The following is a 17,146-nucleotide window of genomic DNA, read 5'->3' as shown; positions in this document are numbered from 1 at the left end:
CGGCGGCCCTGCACCTGGATCCAGTGCTGCAATTCTCCCTCCATCCACAGGGTGGTGCTGTACCCCTATAGTGAGATCGCAGGCTGTCGTCAGGGTTGCCAAGTCAGGGTTACCAATCTGAGCTGTGGATTTCCGGCCCAAGCCTGACTCGGGGTTACCTCTGAGGAAGTTAATGGAGGGGTGTCAGGCCTTGCCTCCAGTTACAGAGAGCGGCTTATAAACCCGAGTGGGATCGGGTCTGTTCTCCCCATCAGCCTTTACAGTGGTTACCTTTGCGGTAACCCGGATATGTGAGTATTATTCTATCGTTTGATACTAACAACTTAATTTAACCAAAACACATTACACCATAGTGGGCTCTCGGTCCGCGTACACCCTGGCAATAAAAACGTTCCATGAAAAAGGAACTGCAGAGAAAATAACATAATGAATACAATTGCTTATTGTTTACAGTGTCCATTTATAGATTATTATAGATTATTTAGTCAGTGTTTGCCCATTGTAAAATCTTTCCTCTCTCTGATTTACCTTATGAAATTTATCACTGGTGGTGACGTCTTCAGTCCTGTCAGGTGATCTGTACGGAATGTTAGTCTACTGAGAGTTCTATGCACAGAGGTAGATATTGCTTTCTTGGCAGTTGGAAAAAGCTGTTATTTCCCACAATGCAACGGGGTTCGTAGACAATCAAGGTTAGATAAACTGGGTTTATTTAGTCTAGAGAAAAGACGCCTTAAGGGCTGGAACCCACAGGAGCGCTTTTAGCAGCGTTTTGGCAGCACTGCTATACGCTAGCAGTTTGCCAAAACGCTGGGCTAATGTTAATGGATGGGGCAACTTCCACAGGAGCGTTTGCGTTTCTCAGAAACGCAAACGCAGGACCTGCAGCATTTTGGGAGCGTTAGCGCTTCAATGTAAAGTATTGAACCGCTAGCGGAAACGCTCAGCAAAACCTAAACTGAGCGGTTTTGCTAGCGTTTTGCGGTTCAGCACACTGTAACAAAATTAAAAATAATTCACAGGACCAATCAGGATAAAAAGGCAAAACGCAAAACGCTAGGCACCCGCTGGGGAAAAAAAATACAATGTTGCAAAACACGACCAAAAACGCGCATGAATCCGCTTGCAAACCGCTCAGACAAAACGCTAGCGGTTGCGTTTTGCGTTTGCGTTTTTCAGTGGGTTCCAGGCCTAAGAGGGGATCTAATTAACATGTATAAATACATCAGAGGGCAATATAATAGCTTGGCGGATGAGCTTTTTGTCCCTAGGCCTTCTCAAAGGACTAGAGGACATGATCTGCGCATGGAGGAAAAACGTTTTAGCCATTTATTTAGGAAAGGGTTCTTTACAGTAAGAGTGATTGAGATGTGGAATGCATTGCCACAGGAAGTTGTTATGGCAAACTCTATACCTGCATTTAAAGGGGGCTTAGATGCTTTCCTTGCGCTGAAAGACATCCATGGCTACAATCACTAGGTAATGCCTAATGATGTTGATCCAGGGATTTTATCTGATTGCCATCTGGAGTCGGGAAGGAATTTTTCCCTTTAGGGGCTAATTGGACCATGCCTTGTAAGGGTTTTTTCGCCTTCCTCTGGATCAACAGGAATATGTGAGGGAGCAGGCTGGTGTTGTACTTTATACTGGTTGAACTCGATGGACGTATGTCTTTTTTCAGCCCAAATAATTATGTAACTATGACAACAAACAGTAAGGACCACGGTCATGACATCACACTGTGGGAGGGGTTTCACCACAATATCAGCCATACAGACCCCCCTGATGATCTATTTGAGAAAAGTAATAGATTTCTCATGGGAAAGGGGGTATCAGCTACTGATTGGAATGGAGTTCAAGCCTTGGTGAAAGTTCCTCTTTAACCAAAACATACTACACTATAGTGGGCTCTCGGTTTTTCCTTTTTGTGTTTCCGATAAGCCATCTCACGTAAACTGGTGGTCAATAAGTCCGCGTTCACGCTGGCAATAAAAACGTTCCATTAAGTCAAATGCAACAGAACAGATCCGATCGGATCCTATGCAAAGCAATGAGATCTGTTTACATCAGTCCATTCGGAATGGATTTGTACGGTCCCGAACTTCTGGTCCCGCACAACTTTTCCGATTCAGCCAGATAAACCAAATGGCGACAGAACCCTACAGAATCAATACTAGCCTACAGGGACATAGCAATAGGGTCTGCAGCCCCTGCACCCACAGGGGGGCCCACTCAGGGTCCTTTTGGGGGGCCGGAGGGGTCGCAGCATGAGGAGAGAGCATGGGCACAGATCGGCAGGGAGGAGGGACAGTCCCCCCCCCCCCCCTCCCTCACCTTGGGCTCTCCCCTCCAGCATCTATCAGTGGCAGCAAGTGGCAGGCAGGAACACAAACCTTCATGCGTTGCACCGCCGGAGGTTCTTCTATCTAAGAGTCTGACGCTACTTCCTGTTTAAACAGGAAGTAGTGTTAGGCACTTAGAGATCGGACCTCCGCGGTGGATGGAGGTATGTGTTCCTGTCTGCTCTGCTGCTGCTGATAGATGCTGGAGGGGAGCGCTGAGGGGAGAGCCCGAGATGAGGGGGGGGGGGGGGGGGGGACTGTCTCCCTTCCCCGCCAAGCTCATGCTGCGACCCCTCCGGCCCCCCAAAACGGCCCTGAGCGGGCCTGTGCGCTAAAAATGCTGGTATACTGTTCCAAGAGTCCCATCATAAGGATAAGGTTATAATTGGTTTCGGGAGGATTCTCGTTGGTTCACTGAGTAAAGGACCAAAGAAACTCCTTCCTGGTACTCATGGAGCACTCCCATTGGTCTTTTGCAAACCAGTGTGAGCCTGACGCTTCTGATGGGTCTCTGACGTCAGTATACCAGAGTCTCTAGTGTGCAGGGTCCCAAATGGACAGTAGTTGAGGAACATGGCAACCGGTATCTAGTGGGTGTAAACACAAAAATGAAAGGAAAACTGGTTGAAAACGTATACCCAATGTAACAAAATAGGGATGGTCAATGAGATGCAAGTAATTTTGCGTTGATGCTGGTTTATGCAAATTGTGTATGTAAATTTATGCAGCGTGAAAATGGACCAATTGATTGTAATGTACCCTCATGACATGCATATTAAAAAAAAAAGCTGAGTTCCTAAGGCAACTAATTTTGTATTTTTTTTTAAACTGTTATTTTTTTTTTAACAAGTGTTCTTTTAACTGGGGGGAGGGGGCTTCAGAAGGGATTAATTTAAAAAAGAAAACAAACCTTACTTTGATTTCACTTTTTCGCCACTAGATGGAACTGTAAACACTATCCTGGGCTACCAGGAAGTGTTTAAATATTTTTTCTTTACATTTTCTTTCACTTGTTATTATGAATGGACAAGGCCCCTGATTGGGGTCATGTCCATTCATTCCAGGCACTGCGATTGGCTCGGGAAACACTTGTTCCCCTTCACTAATCGCCACCACGATAGTGCCCCCGGAAACAAGCGACAGGCACGCATTCGTGTGCACCTGCCGCAGTAACACCGGACGCAAATAAATACAGGTCCAGTTAGACTTTAGGAGCTTGTATCTTGATGACTATAGTTGTCCAGATAGACTCAAGTGGTTAAAGAATCGTTTCTAAATTCAGATCGATTGAATGACCGCTCATCGTCGTTTATGGTACGTGATTTAATCGATCATATGGCCGATCGTTTGGGAGAATTTACCGTTAATGAGCACTTTAAGAATCGTTTTAAAAATGTTATCAGTTGTCAGTTTGAAAAATTTTTATTCCAAATCCGTCATCATTTCTCACTGAACGCCTTTCCGGTGAGACAGAGATGAATTTCTGGGGCAGAAAAACAAGGAAAAGTCGGTCCTTCTGTCCTGCTGCGCCACCGACTAATCATTCCTCCACCCTAACAGAGCAGAGACCGCAGACGAGCGCCACAACAGCCTCTGTAAAGCCGTTAGAGTCGGCTAACGAGCGCGCCAGTCAATGAGACAGAACGCACAATAAAAACGAGCACATCTCTCATGGATTTGTCGTTTGGTTCACATCATCCCATCTGCATGAGAATGGATCGTCACGCGGCAAGGACATTACTCATCGCAACCATCCCCTCCCCCCACCATCAGCGCAATTCATGGGGAACGCCGTTCTGTGCCTCCTTCCGGAACACGCTGGAGCTGTGTGACTCATCGTCGCCCAAAGGGATGCAGAACCGTTTCCCCGTCGCCTGACATCAGCAACTATAAAGGACAATCGCTGAACCGAGAAATCAATCATGTCTTCTGTGCAATCGAGAACAATTCAATTTGCTTTAATATTTTTCAGTGTTTTTTAAAGAACAATACAAGTTTTCCCAAGACCACCGCTCCCGGGGTACTACAAGTTCCAGAATGCACAAAACACATTATGAGTTTCTAATAAAATTGGGAAAATGGTGTAAAAATCAGGGCTGTGGAGTCGGTACAAAAATCTTCCAACTCCGACTCCTCAGTTTATGAAACCTTCGACTCCGAGTACCCAAAATGGCTCAGACTCCTCGACTCCCACTCCTTAGTCTAACACTTAACAGGGCTGTGGATTTTGTACAAAAATCATCCGACTCCAACTCCTCAGTTTATGAAATCAACGACTCCAACTCCGGGTGTCAAAAATTGCCCCGACTCCTCGACTCCGACTCCAACTCCGACTCCGGGTGCCCAAAATGGCTTCGACTCCGACTCCAACTCTGACTCCACAGCCCTGGTAAAAATACACATAAAAAAACACAATACGATGATTTGCAGTCATGACAAAAAAATCTGTATTCAACTGAATGGAGTACAACGTATGAAATAAGAAAAATGAGAAATGTTTCTGTTTTGTGAAGAACTCGTTCAATGGTCCGCCTGTTGAAAAATGGGCGCTAGGCCTTGGCCGCAAACCCCCATACCCCCTCCCCGCCCCCAAAACGTGTGCACAGCCGTGACCCATGCACGCATGCGTACGAGACCCACACATGCCTGCCTGTCCCCCTGCGCCCGTCCTCCTCGCTACCTGAAGTCTGTCCGGGCACCACGCATGCGCGCAAGACACAACATACGGACACAGAGTCACAGGAGGACGCAGCGACAGGGCTATTATTATTATATAGGATTTGTGATCAAATGACATTTTAAATATGATGCCAGCAACGTTTCCACAGAAGTTGGGATGGGGTACCAAAAGCTTAGAACAATTGTAAAAAAAACTAAAATAGAATATAGTCACAGCTGGTTAGGTTAATTGGCATCTGGTCAGTAACAGGACTGGATATATTAAAGAAAAAGCATCTTAAAGAGACACTGATACGAAAAAAAAAATTATGATATAATGAATTGGTTGTGTAGTACAGATAATTACTAGAAGATTAGTAGCAAAGAAAATATTCTCATTTTCATATTTTTATTTTCAGTTATGAAGTTTTTTTATAACATGGCATCATTCTCTAATATTTGCAATATTTACACAATACTCAGCATTCTAAATGATTTTATAGAGCAGGCTAGTAAACTTTTGAACTGTCCTCTGCAAAGAAAAAAAAAAGACAGTGTCTGACAGTTGAGATAACAAGCTTCAGAAGTCAGAGCTCTCTGCAACTTTGAAAGTCGTGGAGCTCAATGGCTCTTTTGCATAGATAACAACTGGAGTTTCTGAACTCTTCCTGTACTGGAAACAATATTAGACTTACGTCTCTGCTCCTAATGTTTTATTTCTTAGCTGTGCTACACAAATCATTATATCATAATTTTTTTTTCGCTTCAGTGTCTCTTGAATGGCTTCCAGACATAGGCAGTTGAAATCTACGCCCTGTTATCCCTGCCAGGGCATAGAATACAATTACAGCATGCTACCACTGATCGCACTGCTCTCCCATCCAGGGGCGTACCTAGAAATCACTGGGCCCCCCTACAAAACTTTGGATGGGGCCCTATACACAAGACCCTGCTGAATACTGAATAGGGACTGTCTACAAATCTTTGTCTGCAAAACTTTGTATGATTGGTTATCAGTGGCTGAGCAGATGCAGTCATTAGAACTGAGAGCAGAAAGTTTTTTCTCTCATTGCCCTTAGTTGTCAGTCTCTCAGGATGGGGCCCCATGTGTCTTCTGGGCCCCCCTGCGGCTGCATCCCTTGCAGGGTCTATTGATACGCCCCTGCTCCCATCGCTGCACCCCACTCGCTCTGCCGTTGCTATGACAGCAGAGCTCTGTGAGCCGGCCAGGAGCCGATTTAATTGGCTCCTGACCCCGTGATCACTGTGAGACAATCATTGTGCAAATCTATGCATATGAGGTTGTTTGCAAAGAAATAAGGCACAATGAAGGATAGAACCCAGAATATCTGTAATGCCTAGTACACACAATGAGATTTTCAGCACGGTGACCATACGTCCCGCTTTACCTTCGGGGGGCGCTGTCCCAGGCTGCATGTGGTCCCGGGAAACGTCCCGCTTTTAGCAGCGGGACGTCCCGGTTGAACCGACAAAACTCTGGTCACTCTATTTTCAGGCAGATTTCATGCCAAATCGATTATTTCCAACATGTCCGGTTTGATTTCTGACCGATTTTCCATATAAGTGAACGGAAATGTGCAAGAAAAGGATATGAATAGTGTAAGGCCTCGATCACATTACAACCCGCAGATGGCCGTGCGATCAAAACTCAACACCTATGATCGCACGCAATCTGCGTTTGTATGCGTTGCGTGGCTGATCCCATTCACTTGTAGTGAATGGGTCAGCCGCGCGTTTTTGCTAAAAAATCCGTGCAGCATGTGTTCGCGGACCGCACTGGTACGAAACGCATGCAGTGTGAACATCAGTAAGTGCGGTCTATGCACTTCTGATGTCCGTGCGGTTCTGCCTCCCGCGCGCATTGCCGAAATACGAACAGCAACGCGTGCAATCTGAACGAGGCTTTAAAGAGAACCCGAGGTGTGTTTAAAATTTTTTTATCTGCATACAGAGGCTGGATCTGCCTATACAGCCCAGCCTCTGTTGCTATCCCAAACCCCACTAAGGTCCCCCTGCACTCTGCAATCCCTCATAAATCACAGCCGTGCTGTGCGGCTGTGTTTACATCTGTAGTGTCAGTCTCAGCTGCTCCCCCGCCTCCTGCATAGCTCCGATCCCTGCCCCTGTCCCTTCCCTCCAATCAGCAGGGAAGGAAGGGAGGCAGGCGGGGACTGGAGTTCTGCAGGAGGCGGGGAGAGCAGCAGACTGACACTATAGAGATAAACACAGCCAGCTCTGACAAGCTGTTTGTCAGCAGCGTGGCTGTGATTTATGAAGGGATTGCAGAGTGCAGGGGGACCTTAGGGGGGTTTGGGATAGCAACAGAGGCTGGGCTGTATAGGCAAATCCAGCCTCTGTATGCAGATAAGATTCTTCAAACCCACCTCGGGTTCTCTTTAAGATATGTGATGAATCACATGCCCTTATACAGCTTATCACTGGCGTAACAATAGGGCCTGCAGCCCCTGACCCATGGGGGGGCCCGGGCCCCCCCTTGGGGCCCTGCTTGGGGCCTTTTTGGTGGGCTGGAGGGGTCGCAGCATGAAGGGAAAGCCATGCTGCACTTTGGCGTGGAGGGGGGACTGTCCCCCCCTCACATCGGGCTCTTCCCTCCAGCGTTGAATAGTTTGTGTATGCAGGCGGCGGGCAGCGGCAGATACATACCTTCCGTGCACTCCAGCGTGGACGTTTCTCCCTCTAGTGTCTGGCGCGACTTCCTGTATAGCGTCCCCCCTCCACGCCTCATCCTGCGACCCCTCAAGCCCCCCCCAAAAACGGCCCCAAGTGGGCCCCAGTGGGGGGGCATTCAGTATTTCTGCAGCTTTACTGTAACAATATATGAAATCTGCTACACAAAACCGCTCCAAAAAAACGCTAGGCATGTTTAGAAAATCTTTCTAAACATGCCTAGAATCGCTCTGAAATCTGCTTCAAAAACCTCTAGTGTTTTGCGTATTTGCTAGAGGTTATTGGTGTGCACTGGCCCTTTGTCTGCTTCCATGAAAGCAGGAAGCAGACACACTGCAGCTGTATTGCAGGGGTTGTATCCGCTGTAACAAAAAAATGTTTTTCTGTAAAGGTTATTATGCTGTTGCTTATCGTTCAGAGCAGAGAGGAAGTTCTGAGTTCAGGTTTGCTTTAAAAAAAAAGTCTGATTCTCATTTTCAGCATTTGTTATGTTGTATTTCTACTACTTTTAGCTAAATATTCAGTTTCACTTGAGTTGCGAATCAGCACATTGAGTTTTGTTTGTATATTACACAGAGTCCGGGTCGTTTTTGGAAATCGGGGCTGTATTCTGCGAGCTCATTTATATTCCTTTTGTATTACAAAGTGCTAAATGGAGTATAATGAAGCAATCCCATCTGTCTGTCGCTAATCTGATGTCGCTGCCACAATCCAAGGCCTGTATCTTGAGGGAAGACAATGGGATTGATTAGCTAGGGCTGAGTGCATAAGTGATTCTGATTGGATATTATGGAAGGTGTCTGCGATAAACGCTCAGAGCTCAGATAATTAGCGATTGTGCTATGGCCGCCGCATCCAGCAGCCACAGGCCAAGTTAAATAAGTTCAAGGACTGTTCTTTCTGTAACTTGCTTAGGGATAGATGAATATTTTTAGAAGATGCAAGCACCTCTTAAAGAAAACCTGTAACGAAGAAAACCTCCCCTGGGGGGTACTCTCCTCGGGTAGGGGAAGCCTCCGGGTCCTATTTCCTGCTGAGTGTGTAATAAATAATATATATATATATATATATATATATATATATATATATATATATATATATATATATATATATATATACATATATACACACATTTATATACATATATACATCCACCTAAAACATACATATATACACACATTTATATACATATATACATCCACCTAAAACATCTCATACATGGAAAGTCAGAAGCCTTATAAACCACTAGTAAAAAGGCCGGTCCGTTAAAAAACGGGTGCTAGGCCTTGGCCGCTACTCCCCTGCAAAGCACGCACAGATGCGTCCTGCTCACCCGTCCCCCACTGCTGCCCAAAGTATATGCACACAGGGAGATAGATGTTGCTTGCTTGGCAGTTGGATAAAGCTGTTATTTCCCACAATGCAATAAGACTCACAGACCGCAAACTGTCAAGTCTGGAAGCACGGACACGGGGACAGGATGACGCAGGGACACTTAGGTTTTGTTATATAGGACAAGCAGACCCAAGCCCGTTTAAAGAGTAACTCCGACCAATAATTGAACTTTATCCCAATCAGTAGCCGATACTCCCTTTTACATGAGAAATGTATTCCTTTTCACAAACAGACCATCAGGGGGCGCTGTATGGCTGATATTGTGGTGAAACCTCTCCCACAAAGAAATTCTGAGTACGTACTCTTGGCAGTTTCCTGTCTGTGAACGTTGTTGCATTGTGGGAAATAACAGCTGTTTTCAGCTGGGGCCAACTGCCAAAAAAGCAAGCAGCATCTCCTTCCACTGACATTCTGACATGTAATACATGTCAGAATGGAAATCAGGGATTTAAAAGATTTTACAATGGGCAAACACTGACTAAATCATTTATACATAATTATTGTAAAAATTAAGCACTTTTTTATTACATTATTTTCGCTGGAGTTCCTCTTTAAAAACGGGCTCTAGGGTCTGAGTTTTTCTCCGCCGCATGTACTGCGCACGCACCCGACACGCAGGTGCACCCGCCGCACACCCAGCCGACCACTCACATGCTTGCCTGGCTACCTGGCCCCGTCCCTGTCCTCCTGTCTGTGTGAGGCTGGATCCGTGCTGCGCACATGCGCAGCAGCAAAAAGCACGGACCCCGCTACACAGAGACAACTGTCCCTGCTATATGCAGGGACAGTTGCCTATTATTATATAGGACAGTCCAGTTTACTCTAAACAATAGATATTCATCTATTGCAGCAGATGGCTGCCACTCGCTCCCACACTGACACTCGCGTCACCCGTTAGAGGGGAGATGAATGAACAGGAATGCAGTTCCCATTTATTAATCTGATTCCCCGTGTCAATAATTGCCCATATCAATGCGATGCCGCGGTCATTTGTAACTTCCGAAGTAACCCGTCCACGCCTTACTTCCTGTTAGCGTACTTACAGTGTACTAATAGGAAATAATGTGAAAATAGTAAAATTACACCTAAATTAATTTATTGTAATAAAAAGACCCATGTATACAATATAAATTAACCCCTTACCTCCCACCCTCTCCCATAGTTACATAAATAAATTATATGCATATAAAAAAAACACAAATAAAAAAAAAAACATAGTTACCTTAGGGACTGAACTTTTTTAATATGTTTGTCAAAAGGGTATATTATTGTCATTTATGAAATGATGGGCTTGTAATAAGTGATGGACCAAAACTGAAAATTTCTTCCAAATAAAATATTGGCGCCATATATTGTACTAGGGAAATATTTCAAACATTTTAATAACTGGGACAAATGGGCAAATAAAATGTGTGGGTTTTAACTACGGGGTCTGTATAGCTGATATTGTGGTGAAACCCCTCCCACAGTGTGATGTCATGACCATGGTCCGGACAGTTTGCTGTCTGTGAACCTCGTTGCATTGTGGGAAATAGCGCCTTTTTCCAACTGCCAAGCGAGCAATATTTCCTTCTGTGCATAGAGCTCTCAGTAACGAACATTCCGTACAGATCACCTGGCAGGACTAAAGATGTCACCACCTACCGCATCAGACAGTGGACTCGCATCAGACAACCGCAACCAATGTATTCACATAGACCGCTTCACAAATGCCCCTACTTTTTTGCCAAGTAGCCGTGATTCATTGGCGAGGTTTGTCAGGTGAGGAACGTTAGCGAAAAGAGGGAAAAATTAATACATTGCAATGTGAGAAGTTAAAACATAGAAGATAGATGAAGAAATGATCTATATTCACAATCAACCTGCATGTCATCATCTTTGCTACTGGCAGACATGAAAAAAAACTAGACAGCACCAACCGCCATTATGCATAACCACACCCACTAGCAATGCGATAGGCTAAAAGTTTTTTTTTTTTTTATAGATATACATATGCAGAGAGGGAGATACTGGTTACTTGGCAGTTAAAAACAGCTGGTATTTCACACAATGCAACAAGGTTCACAGACAGGAAACTGTGAGGACCTAGGTCCTGACATCACACTGTGGGAGGGTTTTACTGCAATATCAGCCATACAGAGCCCCCTGATGATGTATTAGAGAAAAGGTAAAGATTTCTCATGGGAAAGGGGGCATCAGCTACTGATTGGGATGAAGTTCAATCTTTGGTTACAGTTCCTCTTTAAATTCTCCGCTGTCCGCCGACCCTTAGTGTCTGGACGCCGTTCTGGGTATGTGTTGCATCATTTTCACGCTTTATGTCATCCAATCTTCCTATGCAAATTAATTGCAGATTCCGGCCTATCATTTTAACGGCCGGCGTGTGCCGCGGGCGCGCTCGTACGGTTGTAAAACAGAGGGTCGTCCTGCGCTTGGCGCTGGCTGCTCTCATTATGTAGATTGCTGCCTCTCCTCGGCTCACACCCGTCTGATCCTGACAGATGGCGATAGCAAACAATTATTTACAGGAGTGCGCCGCTGTTTGTGCGATCCGCTTTCTATTGTTCGCTCCGGGATTCCAGAGACGCGCGGTATCGAGCGTTAAAGGATGAACTATACGCCACTTTCTGCTGTATTTATTTTCGGCATCGGCACAGATGGTGCTGCGATCGCGTAAAGTCCTCCACCTAATTAGTTGTCACTTACGCCACACCTTGCAAGCCTCTCCGGTCCTGGAGATGGAACGCTTAGGCTTCGTTCACATCTAAAATCAAAATCGCTTTTTTTTTGTCCTCCACGCTTTGGTTTTCTGTACAGGTAGTCCCCAACTTACGAACGCTCGACTTACGAACAACCCGCCGATACGAACGGCATGGATTCTCTGTTTCCATGGGAACAAGTAAAAAAAACATTTTCAAATTGGACTTGTAGTTTTTGAGAAAATCGATTTTAAAAAAATCTAAGAAAAAATGGCTTTTAAACTTGTATAAGCAGGTACAGAGGGCAGAGGTGACACAGAGGGGGACACTGGAGGCACAGGGGGGCACAGAGGAGGTACAGGGGACAGAGATGCCACAATGTTCTGACTTAAGAACAGATTCAGGTTAAGAACGAACCTACAGTCCCTATCTCGTTTGTTAACCGGAGACTACCTGTACACCGCTTTCAAAGCACTCTTGCAGAGTGATTTGTTTGTTCACTTCCTGATGCAAGTCAGGAAGTGAACTTGTGCGAACGCAATTGCCGCACAAAGATTTTTGTGAGTGTTTTGCGCTTTCCCTATACCTTCCATTGTACCAAAATCGCCCTGGTACAGGCAGCGCTTTGCTGGTACAGGCAAAATGGTACAGGCAGCGCTTTGCTGGTACAGGCAAAATGGTCCAGGCAGCACTTTGCTGAGCGGATCGTAAACGAACCGTTACAGATATTGTTACAGTAAAGCTGTTACTGAACAGCTACTGTAACAAAAACGCCTGCAAAACCGCTCTGATCTGGCATTTTATCAAGCGTTTTGCGTTTTTCCTATACTTTACATTGGAGGCAGAAACGCCTCCGCAATCCAAAATCTGCAGCAGCCCGGGAGTATGCGTTTCTGCAAAACGCCTCCCGCTCTGGTGTGCACCAGCCCATTGAAATACATAACCCAAGCGTTTCCACATCCGCAAGCGCTTCTAAAAACACTGCCAAAACCGCTCGGTGTGCACTAGGCCTCAGTGCCTGCCTCCTGACAACATTGGCCCGCTTGCAGAGGTCACTGCACACACATGGGCGTCCGCAGAAAATTTTCCAGGGGGGGCAAAAAGGGGGGAGGAATAAGCGGGGCGGCACGCTCAGCGCGCCGTGGCGAACTGGAGTTGTGCTGTGTGGCGCGCACAGCGCGCCAAAAAGTGGATGTGGTCATGAACCAGAATGTGGGTGTTGTCGTGGGTGGAGACAAGTTTACATGAACTAAGCAATGGTGGGACATTAGATTAGGACAGTGGTGGCGAACCTTTTGGAGGCCGAGTGCCCAAACTGCAAAGTCACTTTACTATCACAAAGTGCCAACAGCAATTTAAACTAAATACAAACGTTTTAACTCATACATGAACATTATGGAAAATCCAAGTTGAAAATAAACTGTGAAGATAAACAATTTCATCCATCGTACTCCTGAAAAATGTATTCAGTTTTTTTAGAACCTCCCAGTTTCATTTTCTGTTTTAAAAAGCTGAAAAAGTAGGTTTAATGCTATTGTCTCATATGATAAGGATTCAGCTTTTCCCATAGTCTCCCAGTTACCAATCATGTGACCCCCAGCAAGACAAATTCAGCAATCACGAGGCCCCCCCAACAAGACAAATTCAGCAATCATGAGGCCCCCCCAACAAGACAAATTCAGCAATCATGAGGCCCCCAACAAGACAAATTCAGCAATCATGAGGCCCCCAGCAAGACAAATTCAGCGATCTTGAGGCCCCCAACAAATCATGGGGCCCCCAACAAGACAAATTCAGTAACCATGAGGCCCCCAACAAGACAAATTCAGCAGTCATGAGGCACATAAATAGACAGCATTTCACATAAATAGGCAGAATGCCCCCTTAACATGGTAGACACCTTTCACCAGGCAGCAGTTCCCTAAAATACACTCAATCTGACAGCAGTGGTTCCCCAAAAATAGGTAGCCCCAGGTCTATAGGTGTCCCCAGAATAGGTGGCCAGTGGTATAGATGTCCCCAGAATAGGTGGCCAGTGGTAGAGATGTCCCCAGTACAGGTAGCCAGGTGTATATGTGCCCAGTATATGTAGGCAGGGGTATATGTGCCCAGTACATGTAGCCAGGGGTATATGTGCCCAGTATATGTAGCCAGGGGTATATGTGTCCAGTATATGTAGCCAGGGGTATATGTGCCCAGTATATGTAGCCAGGGGTATATGTGCCCAGTATATGTAGCCAGGGGTATATGTCCCCAGTATATGTAGCCAGGGGTATATGTCCCCAGTAAATGTAGACAGAGGTATAGATGACCCCAGTATATGTAGACAGAGGTATAGATGACCCCAGTATATGTAGACAGAGGTATAGATGACCCCAGTCAGGGGTATATGTGCCCAGTATATGTAGCCAGGGGTATATGTGCCCAGTATATGTATTCAAGGGTATATGTGCCAAGTATATGTAGTCAGGGGGATATGTGCCCAGTATATGTAGGCAGGGGGATATGTGCCCAGTATATGTAGGCAGGTGTATATGTCCCAGTATATGTAGCCAGGGGTATATGTCCCCAGTATATGTAGCCAGGGGTATATGTCCCCAGTATATGTAGCCAGGGGTATATGTCCCCAGTATGTGTAGCCAGGGGGTATATGTCCCCAGTATATGTAGCCAGGGGTATATGTCCCCAGTATGTGTAGCCAGGGGGTATATGTCCCCAGTATATGTAGCCAGGGGTTATATGTCCCCAGTATATGTAGCCAGGGGGTATATGTCCCCAGTATATGTAGCCAGGGGGTATATGTCCCCAGTATATGTAGCCAGGGGGTATATGTCCCCAGTATATGTAGCCAGGGGGTATATGTCCCCAGTATATGTAGCCAGGGGGTATATGTCCCCAGTATATGTAGCCAAGGGGTATATGTCCCCAGTATATGTAGCCAGGGGGTATATGTCCCCAGTATATGTAGCCAGGGGGTATATGTCCCCAGTATATGTAGACAGGGGGTATATGTCCCCAGTATATGTAGCCAGGGGTATATGTCCCCAGTATATGTAGTCAGGGGTATATGTCCCCAGTATATGTAGTCAGGGGTATATGTCCCCAGTATATGTAGCCAGGGGTATATGTCCCCAGTATATGTAGCCAGGGGTATATGTCCCAGTATATGTAGGCAGGTGTATATGTCCCCAGTATATGTAGGCAGGTGTATATGTCCCCAGTATATGTAGGCAGGTGTATATGTCCCCAGTATATGTAGGCAGGTGTATATGTCCGCAGTATATGTAGGCAGGTGTATATGTCCGCAGTATATGTAGGCAGGTGTATATGTGGCCAGTATATGTAGGCAGGTGTATATGTGCCCAGTATATGTAGGCAGGTGTATATGTCCCAGTATATGTAGCCAGGGTGTATATGTCCCCAGTATATGTAGGCAGGTGTATATGTCCCCAGTATATGTAGGCAGGTGTATATGTCCCCATTATATGTAGCCAGGGGGTATATGTCCCAGTATATGTAGGCAGGTGTATATGTCCCAGTATATGTAGGCAGGTGTATATGTCCCAGTATATGTAGGCAGGTGTATATGTCCCAGTATATGTAGGCAGGTGTATATGTCCCCAGTATATGTAGGCAGGTGTATATGTCCCCAGTATATGTAGCCAGGGGTATATGTCCCCAGTATATGTAGTCAGGGGTATATGTCCCCAGTATATGTAGCCAGGGGTATATGTCCCCAGTATATGTAGCCAGGGGTATATGTCCCCAGTATATGTAGCCAGGGGTATATGTCCCAGTATATGTAGGCAGGTGTATATGTCCCCAGTATATGTAGGCAGGTGTATATGTCCCCAGTATATGTAGGCAGGTGTATATGTCCGCAGTATATGTAGGCAGGTGTATATGTCCGCAGTATATGTAGGCAGGTGTATATGTCCCAGTATATGTAGGCAGGTGTATATGTGGCCAGTATATGTAGGCAGGTGTATATGTGCCCAGTATATGTAGGCAGGTGTATATGTCCCAGTATATGTAGCCAGGGTGTATATGTCCCCAGTATATGTAGGCAGGTGTATATGTCCCCAGTATATGTAGGCAGGGGTATATGTCCCAGTATATATAGCCAGGGTGTATATGTCCCCAGTATATGTAGGCAGGTGTATATGTCCCCAGTATATGTAGGCAGGTGTATATGTCCCCAGTATATGTAGGCAGGGGTATATGTGCCCAGTATATGTAGGCAGGTGTATATGTCCCCAGTATATGTAGGCAGGGGTATATGTGCCCAGTATATGTAGGCAGGTGTATATGTGCCCAGTATATGTAGGCAGGTGTATATGTCCCCAGAATAGGTAGCCAGGTGTGCCCCAGCAGGAGGGGAGCAGCGCAGAGAAGAGGGAGAGCTATGGGCATAGTGGGGAAGGGCGGACGTCTCCACCCCCTTCCCTCACCTTAGGGGGCTCTACCTCCCTTGCTCGCTCTCCCCTCCGGAGTCCGGAACGAAGTGTGCAGCGGCTGGGCAGCGGGCGGAACTTACCTCGTCTCGTCGCAGGCGCCGGATGGATTAGCCGCTACTCTGGTCTCGTCCAGACCAGAGTGTGGCACCAGAACTTCCGGCGCAGGAGTGAGACGAGGTAAGTTCCGCCCGCTGCTCAGCCGCTGCACACTTCGTTCCGGACTCTGGAGGGGAGAGCGAGCGAGGGAGGTAGAGCCCCCTAAGGTGAGGGAAGGGGGGGGAGACGTCCGCCCTTCCCCACTATGCCCATAGCTCTCCCTCTTCTCTGCGCTGCTCCCCTCCTGCTGGCCGCATGGGCACGCGGCCAGGGGGGGCAGCGGGCGGCCAGGGTCGGGCAGATGCCCCAATTTGCCATATGTGCGGACGCCCATGTGCACACAATGCTGCAGCATTTCCTCCTCATTTGTCCCTCTTTCAGGACTGTGTCCCTCTTTCTATGTAAATATATATATTTATCTGCTAAAAATTGTGTTTGATTAACTCTAAAGTTTATTCCCATCCTTTAAATTGATATATTACTAATTTTAAAATGTTAATATGAATGAAAATGAACCAGGATAGAAAGGACCAGTGTGGTTTGAATTTGAAAACAACAGTTTTCTTATGAAATCTTTATGGTATGCATGACTAAGGGTGTGACGGGGGCGTGATCAGGGGTGTGGCAGGGGTGTGGCTTAAGTGTCCCTTTTTCTCATCTCAAAAAGTTGGGAATTATGCTGCAGACAGTACAGAGCGCTCCTGCGCTCATGCAGCACAGAAGTGTAACCACTTATTCAGGCGTGACAGCGGACCTGTATGCTGTGAACTGCAGTAATTACTGGCCTGTG

The 17,146-nt window shown here is 46.3% G+C and overlaps 1 protein-coding gene across 1 annotated transcript in view; it reads left to right on the top strand.

Moving 5' to 3' along the window:
* Positions 1 to 17,146, top strand: part of MARCHF4 (membrane associated ring-CH-type finger 4) — a 125,149-nt gene that overhangs the window by 82,827 nt on the left and 25,176 nt on the right. The gene's annotated exons all lie outside the window — the stretch shown is intronic.

The sequence above is a fragment of the Hyperolius riggenbachi genome, chromosome 7, assembly GCF_040937935.1.
Source record: "Hyperolius riggenbachi isolate aHypRig1 chromosome 7, aHypRig1.pri, whole genome shotgun sequence".
Taxonomy (NCBI): Eukaryota; Metazoa; Chordata; class Amphibia; order Anura; family Hyperoliidae; genus Hyperolius; species Hyperolius riggenbachi.
This window is presented reverse-complemented; position numbering and strand designations above follow the sequence as displayed.